Below are 15,551 nucleotides of genomic sequence, written 5' to 3' on the forward strand. Positions count from 1 at the left end.
GTGTACTTACTTTTTCACATCTGGAACACCTGATTCTAATTTTATGGATCTGAAGCGATGATAAATGCAGGGATGCACTTACTATTTCCATGTGACAAATCTGCATTTTTATTAATTTAGATTATGAGAATGAATACACCATGTCAGTTTTGTACCATTTGTTCAGTTATATCACCTTTACCTGTAGGCACTGTTTGCATGAATGTCTACTGTTTGCTTGTTCAAATATGTTTAAAAAGTCAACAATTTCTATGGGGTGTACTTACGTTTCCACGTGATCAGCCCACGTAAATGGGGAAGTTTCACAAACGCGACTTAAGTTAATTGCGGACGTGGGGTCGAACGATTTCGGAAGTCGACGCCTGCCCGCACATCTGTACACCTCATTGTCTGCTGGCGCTGGAGAGTCTGCCTCTGCGCGGCGCCGTCAGTTCCGCCCCCACTAAGGGGCGTGGCCACGCGCCTAATGAATGCTCTGCAGGAAATTTTCAGCGCCCAGTCTGTTTGTGAGTCTCACTCATTCCAGGCTACAGTCGACTCTGAGCTGCTCGTCTTCCCCAGGGATTCTCATTCAAGTGAGTTTCAGATTCAAGTTTTTACTAAGTGAGTGTTTTGTTTAGCCTGTTGTGTCGGGGATCTTGTACCTTCTTCATTGAGAATGTAGCAGTGAGGATTTGAAACATCTTTTTATACACTACCTGATGGCTTCAAAGCTGACCTGAGAGTATACGGTGCGTTTTGGAAGTTACGGCGAAGGGCGCACCCAAGGAAAACTTCTTGTCACGGAACCCCTCGTCTGGTGACAGGCTTTGCAAAAAGAGTTGCAAGAATCTGAATTAAATTCGGGATTAAGGAGATTTACTTAATCTCCATACATTAATCTGAGAAGCACATTCCTATTTACAAAAACCGAGGTTTTTACTAAATACAATTCATCCTTAATATCTTCGTCGTATATGAGTGAGTTACGTTAGAAATCATATGCTTTATACTCACGGCTGGGTTTTCTTGAAAGAACTGCAGTTTCCATATACAAATTGATCGATCTAAATTTTATATAGCACCTTTCATAGTGCCACTTAATACGGGACTCGTGATGATAGCAACTATACAACGAATCGTAAGGTAGTCCAGTAAATACTAAATTTCAGAGTCAGGTATTCTTACTGTAAAGCACGGAAGCGTATTAAAAGTCGTCATTTTGGACGGACCCCTGCACATCAAGCCGACACAGTAAAGCGGCTTAGCCCGCGGCACAGACAGCCCACTACAGGGCTGGGCTGCATGAATGATATGCATGATGTTGTAACATATTTGAAAAGAAGATTGAGAAACGCTCACATGGGTAGAATGACGAGTTTACTTTGCACAATGTAAAATGCCCGTATTTGCAAAAACGCTGGAAGAATTTTTTCCATGAATACATCACTTTTTTAAAATGGTTTAGTCGGTGGGATATCCATCCCATTTATCTTGAGCCTAACCCTTAAGGCAGGTTGCCACTCCACTGCCGGTGGTCTTCTGAATGTGTTTTAAAAAATAGTTTAATGAAAGTGTTTCGGCGAAGTAAAGACTAGAGTGCCCGGATAACATCTGATTAGCGGTGATGGCGTCCCGTCTGGACTTGTATTCGGGTGGGGCAGCCAGTCATCGACCCTGTAATGCGAAAAAAAATCAAGTTCGGAGAAAATGATGAGGTGATGTTTTCTGAGGACCTGCCTGATGTGAATTTTTTTTAACGATACAACAAATAGCAAAGATGGCAATTAACAAAGTGCGATTCAGAAAGCCCCTGTTTCATAGTGTATATAGCGCCTTGCGTGGTGCACAATGTAATCGACCACTGGTTTCAGATTCATACCCAATGATCCTTTAAGATTTCGAAGTGGATTCCAGTCGTCTTTTCCAAATGGCCGCATGATGCCATTCAGTGTCGTAAATAAAAGTTTTCCATTAAGAAAGAGAAGCGGACTTGCATGTTAGGGGCTCGGAGTTGCGGTGGGCTTTATTTTAGGGTGGAGTTCTTTTTTTGGGACTGGACAGAGCTCACGTTATTCAGCGGGATGACTACACAAACACTGCAAAAGTGTACAAAAGACAGGCATCAGGAGAGTCTCTGCCTGTAGCAAATCTTCCGTCATCCCGTAACTCTCATCCCACTCCTCGGCTCCAAATCGGCTTCTGTGGCACAAATCGAAACTTCACTATAAAATCAATTTAACGATCGGGTTTGGGCATTTTAAGACCCATGACGGGAAATGGCGCATTCTCTTTGGTTGGCAAAAGACGAATGGAAACTGGTACAGTCATTGCTTTCTGGCCGCATTACGAAATTTCCGAAACGGCATATGGGCAATGTGTTTGTGCGCTCGTCTGTTTATCGGTAAAAACTCTCGGTCCGTCCACCGTGTGCGCTCGCGATACTCCCTTCGGGTGAGTGAAGTGAAGTGGCCAGAGTGAAGACCCTCGATGCATCCGTGACCCCCTTCACAGTCCAAAGTGGGATCTTAAGCGGAATCTCCTTGAGCCCTCCGACCCCCCCCCCCCCCAATCCAGTCTGCACGCCGCTCCCTGACTGCACTATATTAGTGCTTCTTACAACAGCTTAATTGGAACAAGGAATATATAAATAATTAATAAACTGACAAAGAAACACCCATCACAGACTTAACGATAATTTTTAATGTCGCATACAAATACTTTTTTTTTAAATAACCAAAACTTTGCAAGTTAGTGTTTAGGGGTTTCTTCTGGATCTTTGTTGCCTACACTGTAAAAAAATAATGTTAAATTTACGGTAAAATATTGGCAGCTGGGTTGCCAGTATTTTACCGTAAAAAGGAAGGTGACAATATTATTAGGTCCACGGTACACTTTTAAAAAAAAATGTTAAATTTACGGTAAAGTCCTGGCAGCTGGGTTGCCAAAATTTTACTGTAATTAATAAGGTGACAATATTTTTAGGTGTACGGTATAACTTTGTAGTAAAAACTGTTTTTTCTTTGCAACACATTCCAACAGAAAGGAATGTTAAACCATACCAAGAAATTCATGTATTGTAATAAATATGCCAATCAATAAACCATTTGAAAGTATTGTCAGGGCCAAACCCCAGTACACAGCTTGCATCAGTAAAGTAACAACAACCAATAGCAAACAAAAAACATTTAATTATACATATTGAAAAGAATGTCAATTAAAAGGGGCGGCACGGTGGCGCAGTGGGTAGCGCTGCTGCCTCGCAGTTGGGAGACCTGGGGACCTGGGTTCGCTTCCCGGGTCCTCCCTGCGTGGAGTTTGCATGTTCTCCCCGTGTCTGTGTGGGTTTCCTCCGGGCGCTCCGGTTTCCTCCCACAGTCCAAAGACATGCAGGTTAGGTGGATTGGTGATTCTAAATTGGCCCTAGTGTGTGCTTGGTGTGTGGGTGTGTTTGTGTGTGTCCTGCGGTGGGTTGGCACCCTGCCCAGGATTGTTTCCTGCCTTGTGCCCTGTGTTGGCTGGGATTGGCTCCAGCAGACCCCCGTGACCCTGTGTTCGGATTCAGCGGGTTGGACAATGGATGGATGGATGGATGTTAATTAAAAGAATTTAAAAAACTATGACACATTGTCTGGTGGGGAAGAAAAGTTTGCTTTTGTGGTGTATGGTGTCCTACAGGTGTGCCAGCTTATCGAATACAAGCAACCATAAATCAGCTTCCATAACCTCAAAAAACCTTCAGCACGCAGGGAAAAATACGTCTGCTAACTGTGTTTAAGTTTTTTTCCCTACTATTCAAAGGTCTGCGGTTCACCAGGAACAATATGGTCAAAGGGGACGTGTCCTTATGCAAATATCGTAACTTCGGTTTTACTGAAACAGTGCTTTACCGTTTTACGTTTGTTTACCTTCGCTATTTAACAGTTTTACACTGTAAAATTAACAGATTTTTTCAGTGTAATTGTAATGCATCAGGTAAACGGTATTTAGCATATTTTGAAGGTAGAAAAATATCGATTTTACAGAACTTGGCTGTAAAAAATAATGAAATTTATTGTTTAAGATATACAGGTAATTTTCAGTAGAACATAAGGTAACTTTCCTTTTTTCAGAAAAGGTCTTTTACTTTCACCCACTATTTGCTCCAGTCTGCTTTCAGGGCCATCTTAACGCGTGGGCACAGTGGGCACTGGCTCTGGGCCCCAGGTGTATAGGGGCCCACAATGTTTCTGATGCCTATGTACGTTTCTGTTTTATTATCAAAACAGGGGTGCCAGCGCATTACTTTGCCCAGGGGAGCCTATGATGCTAGTAAGATGGCCCTGCTTTGCATGCACATTCAGGCATATCTGATGTGAATCGAAGACAGCGGATGGTCAGATTATCATCAGGTTCTTGTTGTTCCATCATGAGCTTCTGTGTTCCAGGACAGTCATTCTTTCTTTCCACTAAGCAGCTTTAAACGTTGGCTCTGACCTCATGAAGGTAGCATAGTATGCCAGGAGGTGGATGAGTTCATGTTTATACTAACAAATGAAAAACCTACTTCCCTGGAAATGTTAACATAGACAGATTTTTTTACATGTAAGCTTAGACGATTTTGCATGTTTTTGCAAATGAGAAATGAAGTGTCTTTAAAATTCAAATGCTCATCAAACTGAAGCTCAGCATGTTTGGGCCCGGCTAGTACTTGGATGGGAGACCATTTAGGAAAAGCTTGGGTTGCTGTTGGAAGAGGTGCTAGTGAGGCCAACAGGGGGCGCTTACCTTGCCAGGCTTTCTCTTCCATTATTCACTATACAATGTGATTCTTTTATCACTTGTCTTTCTTTTCCTCTTCATCATTAACTCCCCTCAGCAGGTTTTGTCCTTCCTGTTACCCCGACTCTGACTCTGGAATGGTTTCCTGTATGTCGGACCCTGAAGTACTTCCAGCATCAGAACATTGCACCCAGGAAGCACTTCTGAGCCATAAAAAGGAGGAGTGTTCTCCAAACTGGAGCAAGACCACCTATCATACTGGGGGATGACTGTTCTTGGAAGATGAAAGCCACCCCCCTCCCCCTCATATCCATTAAATTTTTCCCCAACTGGGAAACGGATTAGAACCCATTGTGGCCAGGATGTGCCGTCCTTCAATTCTTCACCAATGACTGAGGGGTTGAGAGGTGGATCTTCAATTCAAACCCACAGCATTGTGGGAATGATGTCCTCCCTGTTTAAGTCCAATGCAGTGTTTCAGGAAGTAATCTTGTTTTATCGTGTAAGATATTATGGTGAACCTGTTTTCCTCTTTTATGCTCCTTATTTGATAGAGCTACATGAAATGTCTGAAAGCCCATACACTTAGCACTCTATGGTTAGGTACATTAGCTCTTCCTCCCCACTTTCCTGCTTACCTTGTGGTCTGAATTTGGATCCAAATGCCCCAGTGCAGTGACAGGGACACAGTGCTGTAAAAATGGTACCATCTTATTTGGGTGAGATTTTTAAAATGGCATTCTGACTGCCTGTGGTCATTAAAGATCCCTGGGCACCCTTCGTAAAGAGCAGGGTGTACCCCAATGTCCAGGATAAATTGCTCACCATAGCCTAGTCATTCTGGCCCCCTAATCATCCCCTGTCTCTAATTGGCTACTTCTGTCTGTCACCTTTTTACCACCTAAGTGCTCATGTGTGGTGAGTGTACTGGCACAAAAATGGCTGCCGTCTCATCATCCGGGTGGATGCTACACATTAGTGGTGGTTAAAGTGGCCCCCCCCACTCACTGTAGTTGCTTTGAGTAGTGAGAACAGTGCTATGTAAAATTAAAGAATTATAATTATTACGATATCAGAGGCTAAATTTAACGCAGATTGATTGAAGTGAATGACTGCCCTAGAACACCACTGGCTCATGTTGCCCTGAGAAAAAGCGAACCCTGACAATACGAGATGGTCCACTGGATGTGTCTGTCTGTGTCTTGGCAGTGTTTACACTAAACCAGCGGATAAACACCAAGAAACAGTCCTGGGCATTGCATGAAATGACGTTTGCCAGAAGGCCCTGAGGCAGACCTGTGAGGATGCTGTGTAAGATGGTGCAAAAGGCAGACAGTGCCATATTAGTTTACACCTTCACTGCCATTTTCAGGACCTTCACCTTTCACCTTTTGAAGGTGGCAGGGGGCTGACAACTATCTGGGAAGAACTGAATGCAGGACAGGAGCCAAGCCTGGACAGGACACCAGTCAGTAGTCGCCAAGAGAGCAACAGTTTAATGCTGGTCAGCTAAATCTTAACTGCATTGTGGGAGAAAATCCACCTGATCATGTGACATGCTACACACAAGGGCACACCCAATGGGCGCCATTTAGGATTGGCAGTCACCACAGAGTAACAACCATCTTGTAGATATCACGTGAAGGTCAGTAGATATGCTTAGTAATGAAAATTCAAACAAAATAATCCTAAGAACTGCAACAGTTACATAAACAGCTAAATAAATAAGTAGACCAGGAGTCAGCCATATCAGAGAGTAGTTCAAAACACTTAAATTACTGATAACAGTTCCAAGTCTTTTTTATTGATCTGCAGGGAAGGAATGGAAGGAATAAAAAGAGACCTAGAGAAGTCCGTCTCTGACCACTTGCTGTTCCCGAGGTGCCAGTCTTGAGCAGGCCACTTGGCCAACAGCTAGGAGATGACACAGAAGTCTCAGACTTATGGAGCTTGTGAGGAAGGCAACTCTTTGAACGGCCTATGCGTTTCAAGGCATCTTGTGTCTCCTTCAGGGCCAAAGCATGCGTGTGGTGTTATAAATCAGTAAACAACCAAGTACAAATGGAAATGTGGGAAAAGAAGATGAAACAATAATACTCATTTTTATCTATAATCATAAATAATAATTTCAGCACATTTCTTCCACAATTCATCTTGCTTTTCATGCCTTTCATGTACAAAACTGAACCATAAATCATTGGACAGTTCCTATCACGTATATTGTATAAACGCCTAGTGAACTGTAGGGGGCCCCAAACCTCAGATGCAACTACACGACAACAGTCCTGGGTTGAAATTAACATTTTTAGTATAAAGAATTACCTTTTTCTGGACTTCCTCTTCCATTATTCACAATATAATATGATACTTTCATCACTGGTCTTTCTTTTCCTCTTCATCATTAATTCCCCTCAGCAGGTTTTGTCCTTCCTCTTACCCCGACGCAGACTCTGGAGCGGTTTCCTGTATGTCGGACCCTGAAGTACTTCCAGTGCCAGAACATTGCACACAGGGAGCACTTCTGAGCCATAAAAAGGAGGAGTGTTCTCCAAACTGGAGCCAGACCACCTATCATATTGAGGGATGACTGTTCTTGGCAGATGACCCCAAACATATCCATCCATTAAATGTTTCCCCAACTGGGAAAGGGATTAGAACCCATTGTAGCCAGGATGTGCCATCCTTCAATTCTTCACTAATGATTGAAAGGTTAAGCGGCAGATCTTCAATTCAAACCCACAGCATTGTGGGAGTTACATCTTCAATGTTTAGGTCCAATGCATCGTTTCAGAAAGTAATCTTGTTTTATTGTGTAAGGTCCTATTGTGAACCTGTTTTCCTCTTTTATGCTATTTATTGTGTAGAGCTTAATGAAATGTCGAAAATCCTATACACTTAGCACTCTGTGGTCAGGTACTTTAGCTCTTCCTCCCCACTTCCCTTTTACATCTGTAACCTCAGGCAGTTAGACGGAGTTAAGAAACAGGCAGGAGTTAAGTTATACATAATTATGTATTATTGATAAAATGCCCAAAAATATTAAGGAAAGAGAGTACTACATGAATATTAGTAAGCCATATCCTTACAGCCTAAGTAGCAGTGCATCTTGTGTCCAATGGCGGCTCTCAGCTCACCTTCAGTCTGCTGTCTATGTTGAGAATGGACACATGTTTGTCTCCATAAGGCTGCTGAGACAGAGTTGTCTTCATCATGGTCTTCTCCTCATGGCCAGAATGTGAGAAAGAAAGGTAAAGGTGGGCTGACCAACTTCATACTAGCCTCATGGTTCGTGGTTTGTGATGAGCAATTGTGGTACAGAATGGCCTCCGATTCAGAACCAATCATAAACTACCATATTTCAGACGGACAGAATTAACTTACCTGTCCCTTCCTGACCAGTTAACAATGAGAGCGCCTCCCCCAGTTGCTTTGTTTGGTCAGTTTATGGCTTTCCTGCAGGGGATGCCTTATAGGCCCATGTAAGCCCAAACACAAGTCCCCCTTGCCAAGCTGGTCTGATGCATCATCTCCCCTGCCATAAATTCCTCATCCTGAGTCAGTCCTAACAACTCGGAGGGGGTTGGGGGGGGGGCTGGGGGGTTTGTTGGGTTATTGGGGGGGGGGTGTGGGCAGGTAAACATCAAAGCACCGCTGCTCTCAGCAAATGAAGTAAAACATGTCCCCTGAAACACAGGCTAATATTACAGTTGCCTAGTCTAGCTTACAGTACAATAAAGACATACAAAATATTCATCAAATTATATGCTAGACGTCACTCCACCACAAACCTTTTAGCAAAAAAATGCACACATTCCGTACATTTTGATAATGCAAATGGATATCCGACATGTGGATTATGCCGCAAGTTACGTGAGAATTTTCTTTTCTTTTTCCATTTGGCATTGTGCAGCATTGGCCACCTATCGACTCTGCTGAGTTGGAATATTCAGTATTTAATTTCTCCACAAAAACATGAGATTAAGATTTTTACTTTTGCCACCAGTGCAAACTACATGGTGTGAGTAACATTCAAAAAAAATTTAATTTTTGGGTGAAATGTTCTTTTAAATGTATTTCCTTATTTATTGTCGTTTATACAATACACTTGGGTTGTAATATTTACAGTGATTTATGGTTCTTTTTTGTACAAGACGTGCATGAAAAACGAGACCAATTGAGAAAAAAATATTGAAACTATGATCCATTTTTATAGCTGAAAATGAGTATTATTGTTTCATGTTCTTTTTCTCTCTTTCCGTTTCTGCCTGGTTGTTTACTGATTTAAAGTCCCACGTGCCTTGGCCCTGAAGTAGGCACAGTAGGTCTTGAAATTCATAGGCTGTTCATCTCTGGTGGTTGCCTTCCTCACAAGCTCAATAGGTTTGACACTTCTGAGCCTGTTTGGCGAGTGGCCTGTTCAACATCTGGCACCTCGGGAACAGCCAATGACCCGAGACGGACTCCTCCGATGCCCTTTTCATTCTTTTTTTGGAGATCGACACAAAGACTTGCAACTGTTGTCTATAATGTAAGTACTTTGTTCTGTTGTGGCTGACGGAGTGTCTACTTGTTAATGTAATTGTTGTAATTCTTAGGACTTTTTTGTATTTTGTTTGAATTTTTATGATTAAATACGTCCACTCCCTTTTGCATGATATACATAAGATGGTTGTCACTCTGTGACCAGTGGGAACATCCAGTAGAGAAAACCTGGCTACATGCTGGAAGTCACCCATTTGGAGAGCCCTGTGTGGAGCGTTTCACCTGTTCATATGGATTTTCTCCCACAATGCAGCAGCCTGCAGCTAATATTAGTTGACCAGCTTTAGACTCTTCATCTGTAGGTGACTATTCACTGGTGTCCTGTCCAGGCTTGGCTCCTGAGCTACTTTCTGATGTGAGTGATTGTGTACTTGTTTAAATAAATGTTATGTAATTGTTGTAGCTCTTAGAACCTTATTTGCATTTTGTTTGTATACCAGATAGATAGTGTGAAAGCCCAGGTGCGTACAGCTGCCCTAACCCTGACACGGACAGGCAGGACACAGTTTATAGTCCATGGAGCACACGGTTTATTTACACAAAAAACACTCCAACGTATAAAACAGTCGCTTTTTGCCGCCAGTCCTTCTGCCTCCACTCCTCCTCAAGAGCTTTGTCCACTTCCTCCCGACACCATTGTGTGGTGGTAACTGGTTCCTTTTATAGGGCACCCGTGAGGACTCCAGGTGCCCAGCAAGCTTCTTCCAACAGCACTTCTGGGTGTGAAGGAAGTGCTGCCAAAGAGGGCCTTATAAAAATCCAGGTAACCCCTGGCAGTGGCCACAGGCCCCAGCAGGGTTGAGCTTCTATGCTCACAACCCGCAGCCCCGCTGCAAGCCAAGGGGACTGCCCTCTGTCAGTTCGGGGGAGAAAGGGTCTTGCAAATACTCTCTCCCTTGGTCCTTCCATACTTAGGGCTGGGTAAAGGCTCCGGTTGTCCACCTAGATAGATAGCCCAAAGCAACATTAAATGTATAAAGCACATCTTTTCTATTGTATGTGATATTCATAGTGCTTGGGTGTAGATGTTTTTTTAGACATGTGACAGTTATTGTGGTTGTTTTACCAACCATCTTATCCGGGTGACTCAAAACAGTCAAGTGACTAACTGGTCTTTGTCAGCCTTCTCTTTGTCTCTTCTTGGCACAAACATCCCATCCAGAATGTATAGACTCTACTGCAGAAGTGCTCATCGCACCACAAACCATTTATCGTTCCAAAACGTATTGCACTCTTAAAGTGAAAAGTCGCCCTGCACACTGGCAGACACAGATGCTCTACATCTTATAAAATGATTGCTCAGCCAAATGTCTCCATATGAAATAACCGAGTTTAGTCTGCATCCCTATTACCTGAAAGAAAGGCTAACTGAACGCTGGGCCAGTGCCACCCAGTGCTGTGTCTCCAGGTGTCCGCAGAGCAACTGGCCCAGCTGTTTGTCTGCCTCACCCTGTACGGCCGTACGAGTTTGTCATGTTACTCTGTCCTCATTAAGATAATGAGGGTACCATAATGATTTCGCTTTTTAAATCAAAGTGGTTGAGATCAAAGTGTACTTCCTCGGGGGTCCAAGTCCTGTGCCTGGAGGTTTTCTGTATGTATTTTGCATGTTCTCCTATTATCCACATGGGTTTTTCTCCTGATATTCAGATTTTTTTTCTCCTGCATCCCTCCCTTTTGAAGGAAGTGTCTTAGAAGTCACGCGGTGTAAAGTCATCAGCACAACGGTTTAAACCAGGGGTGTCCAACTCCAGTCCTGGTGGGCCTCAGTGGCTGCAGGTTTTCATTCTAACCCTTTTCCTAATCAGCGAGCAGTATTTACTGCTAATTACCTCCTTCATGTTAATAGCCCTGTTTTTAAGGATTCCATCCCCTGAATTGATTTGTTTCTTCATCAAATGGCATCCAAACAGAAATGAGATGTGAAACGAGCCAACAGATGACCTGCTAAATCGGGGATCCAAAATCCAACCAGTTTCACTCCAACCAGTTTCTTAATGAGAAGCTGTTAATTAAAGTCGTTGTTGAATATCATGACTAGTTGCTGCTCTCGTTCTGCCACAGCAGACTGTTGATTTTCTTCTCTTTCTAAGATCACCGTCAAGATGTTTTGGTGACCTGAGCAGACTAACACGACAGAGACCTTCACCTTTCTTTATTCTCAGGTTAAGCTGGTCATGTGGCAGCTCGTTTTGTGTCTCATTATTGTTTGGCTGCTCATTAACGAAAAAGAAAAAACTAAGGCGTCTGAGTCACATCAATTAAAACGAAGGCAAAACGAGTTAATCAGCAGCAAAAACGGCTCACTAAGTAAGAAGATGGTTTGAATGAAAACCAGCAGCCACTGCGGCCCACCATGACCGGAACTGGACATCCCTGGTTTAAATGGTAGCACTGCGTGCCATTCAGTGTCCGAGATTGTGGATAAACTTTCAACAACTATTAATTCTAAAAGCATTTCTGGTATCTGATTTAGGTGTTTGACTGTGAGTACCATTTAACATTCTGGATTCAATGCTTTGGTTTGAAGGATTTTTTGGGTTTCGACTTTGCTTCATCTTTTGAGCCCAATCATTCTTGCCTTCCGTGGTCTGCCTTTCTTATCCAAGTGGCAGTACAGTCTTGTGGTTCACAACCTGAACACTTGTCAGTGTGTATATCAGGCCCAGTCTCTTTTGTGTCTGTTGCAATAGGAGGTGGTCTTTGTGGCAGTCTGCTGTCCCTAGAAGAAGATACAGTAGGGCAAACATTGCAACAGTGGAGGGATACACAGAAGGGAGAACTCAAAGTACATGTAAACAAAGACGATTTAGACAGCTGATGCCTGTCTGGGCCTAATCAACATGTCCTGGACATTTGTTTGTCTGGTGGGGTGGCAATGGCACCTGCCCACCACACTGCTACACCAAAGCACTCCTTTTCTGTGTTCCTCTCTTTTTTGTTTCTCTCTCTTCCTCTTGCTAAACCCTGACCTCCTCCTTCATCTCTGTAAATCCTTGCCTAGAAGGGTGTAATTCACATCCTCGGGTCATTTCTTGCCAAGGCTCCAAATCATATCCATAGCCACAATTGGCTTTCCACATGATCCAGGAACGCCATACTAGGTCTCCCATTAATGGATGTTGTCCGTGCATCCCAGAGTCTTCATTTTCCTTTAAGCAGTTAGTCTTCCGGTGCAACTACCTGCACTAGCTAAAGCCGATGTCACATTGTGTGACTTCTAGTCGTAGGGTTTATCAGACTTGCCGTAGTTTCAGATCTCACTGCTGGACCATGTCCATTTACGTGACTGAAAATCACTGGCTGTTCATATTTAATGACCTGCCAGCGCAATCGTGCTCACTCTTTGTGGGAGCCAATAATTTGCTGCACTACACGAATGGTTAACAGGTACAGTGCATTCGGCCACAATCTCTTTCTTTTCTCTTTTTTTCTTTTTTCCATTCTATCGTGGTACATAAAACACAAGACTTCAGGCAGACAAGCTTCTCTTCTGTTTGTGAGGTCCAAAACACCCACGTTCCTTATTTCTCTTTGCTGCATTCTACGCATTGGACTTCCAGATGAGCACTCATTGGTTGTCAGCTGTCATGTGCTCAGAGCTGTCCGTTACGATTAAAGACCAAATCGGGCAAGTCATGGATTAGCTGGATTGAGTTTCTGGGTATGTCAGACTATGCAACTGGACTTCGCAGGAGTGCACTATGGACTGCCTCTGACTTTGAAGGTTACAACTGAAAATTGCTGGACAAGTAATTTTTTGGGAGTTTTTTCTTGTCTTCTTAGAGAGTCAAGGCTGGGGGGGCTGTCAAAAAACAGGGTCTGTTAAAGCCTATTGAGGCATTCCTTGTGTGATTTTGGGCTATACAGTACATGAAATAAATTATTGTTGTAATGTGACATGGCCTTAAGGGACAGCATGGCCAAATATATTCCCTTCTGGGGCCAAGAAGGTACTGCCACATGTGGCAAGAAAACAAGAAAAGGGGAAGCTGTGAAAGCCGGAAAGGTTTATGTAATGCAGCTCAGCATAGCTAAAGTGGAGAGATGTCTGTGCCCGGGTGAAAACCAACAAGGCAAAAAGTGTATCATGGTGACTCCTGAAGTCCTGTATGAAGCAGTCCTCTCCAGCTTTGGCTGTTCTTTAACTGGTCCCTGAGCTGTGCCATTGTGCTGGAGCTCTGGGCACGGTTAATCATTACCCCAGGTTCTAAAGTGTTAGCAACCCTCACATTCATACCAATAAAATGCATTGGGGCGAGAAACATCTAAATGGCGTCAAGAAAACTGGCTATATGTTTACTGTGTGCACAGAAGTGTGGCAGAGCGCTGCTGATTAACATGTAACATCTGCTCTTTACTTGACAGGCCAATCAATGCCAGAGGACCGGATTCTGATACAATCCATTTAATACAAAGCAGCCTCACTTACTGGCTGATACAACGAACAGTGCTAATCCGCTCTGATTTAAGACCTTTCTTCTCAAATATTCACTGATAGTTACAGCACACGTTTTCAGTCAAACACAGGGGCTCCTCTGGGTTGTGTTGTGTTGTCTGCATTTTTCACACGATGTGAGACATTATTAGGTATGGGGATGGGATGTATGTCCTGGGATACTGAAAGCCATTACTTCAATCAAGTGAGTGAGTTCAATGTTAACTTCAGCTAATATAACACTAAAGAAATGAAAGTAGACTTCAGGAGATGGAAATGTGTGTCTGAATAGTTCTTGGCTGCTCCAGCTGCAGGACCGTGGCATCATATCATGGAAATATTATAGTACTGGGTGGGGCTGGATCCCTGATTGACAGCAGCGTGTCACATGGTACAGGGAGCGCTGCATTTCACTCATTTCTGGAAAAGTTCACAATGTAGGCAGCGACTGCGAGAGGGGTAAATAAATAGTAACCCCATGCAGAAGATGATGATTGTCTTTGGTCAACTGAAGGGGAAAAGTGCGACAGCAGGAAGGACAATCAGAGGTACTGTCACATGAGGGGGGACAGCACAAAAGTAGCCATATCTAGTGCTAAATACGCAATTGTTATTTTATGAAGTATGTCTCCTGTCCCACAGCAGTGTGAAAGTGCAATTGAGGATGTTAGGCGTCCCAAACTATGGACAGACAATTTGTCTTTGTAAAAAATCTTATACAGACATAGGTGATATGACAGAAGTGCGCCGTGCGAGATGCAGATCACGCAGCATGGCAGCAAACTATTTGTTTCCCGTTGTATCACCATTTAAGAGGGGTTTTCGGAGGAGAGACCGCGTTTCTTTGGGGTGCGTTCAGCCCCCCTCTTCACAACGCGAGTGGCAGAGACGTGAAGTGACTGGCACATAGTGCAGGCCGTGGGGGTTGGCGAGCGAAGCAAGCAGGGGGCAAAGCAAAGCCCCCTAGTCTTTGTAAAATAAATGCATCTGTTACTGGTCTTAACTGCTGTTTGGTGTGTGCCTCACTATTTCCATCTTGGTATTTGTTAGTTTATTTAACCTGGGAGTAACTTTTATATGTTAGCAAGTTAAATGCATGCACAATGTAATTAATGTAGGGAGGTCTCCGCTATGGTAAAAATGGCAAAACAATTGAAGTCGAACACTTGTTAATTTATGATATTAGGGTTTGTTAGCGAAATGCAGCCACACTTGTTTTAGTCCTGCGGACCCTCTGAATGGCTCATTTTCAATAGAACCCTGTGCCAAGACTCTGCTCTTCATACCTCCAGCTGAGGGCCCCTGAATGACATCACAGGGTCCTGCAGAGAGAGGAGATGCAGAGGGGTCTGCCACCAGACCCTTTGCAGCTGGGAAGCATGGCGCCACCCATAATCACCCAAGCTGCTCCTCTTTTTCTTTTTTTAAATTAAACTGGGGGCCCTCAAATTGGTTCTCGTCCTGGCCTGGAAAGCAAAATGTGTGCCTACTCACTCTAATTTACTTTAAGATTTGCTTATAAACATTATGAAACAGACAGAAACCGCAGACTGAACAGAATCTGCCCAGTCTCTGCTGCTGAGAGTGAAGCTGTAATTTGCTTTGGGCCTCCATGAACAACAGTGGTGAGTCAATCCTCTGGATTGATTTTCTTCTTTCACAGTCAAAGCAACTCTCTGACTGTGAAAAACAACCTGCAGAACAGGTTTGAGAAGATCAATTTGATAAGTCTGTGTAACCGAGTCGTCTGGCAGCCATCACTGAGATAGCTCATCAGATCACAGTTCATATCATCCCCAGGGAGAAGCCCCATTTAGAAATCTGGTATCCT

At 43.5% G+C, this 15,551-nt stretch overlaps 1 protein-coding gene across 1 annotated transcript in view; it reads left to right on the forward strand.

Moving 5' to 3' along the window:
* Positions 1 to 426: 426 nt before the first annotated feature.
* Positions 427 to 15,551, forward strand: part of capgb (capping protein (actin filament), gelsolin-like b) — a 38,833-nt gene continuing 23,708 nt past the window's right edge. Inside the window, exon 1 of the mRNA XM_028798380.2 lies at positions 427 to 575. The gene's annotated coding sequence lies outside the window, so the exon portion shown is untranslated. The remainder of the gene's footprint in view (positions 576 to 15,551) is intronic.

This window comes from Erpetoichthys calabaricus, chromosome 3 (assembly GCF_900747795.2).
Source record: "Erpetoichthys calabaricus chromosome 3, fErpCal1.3, whole genome shotgun sequence".
Taxonomy (NCBI): Eukaryota; Metazoa; Chordata; class Cladistia; order Polypteriformes; family Polypteridae; genus Erpetoichthys; species Erpetoichthys calabaricus.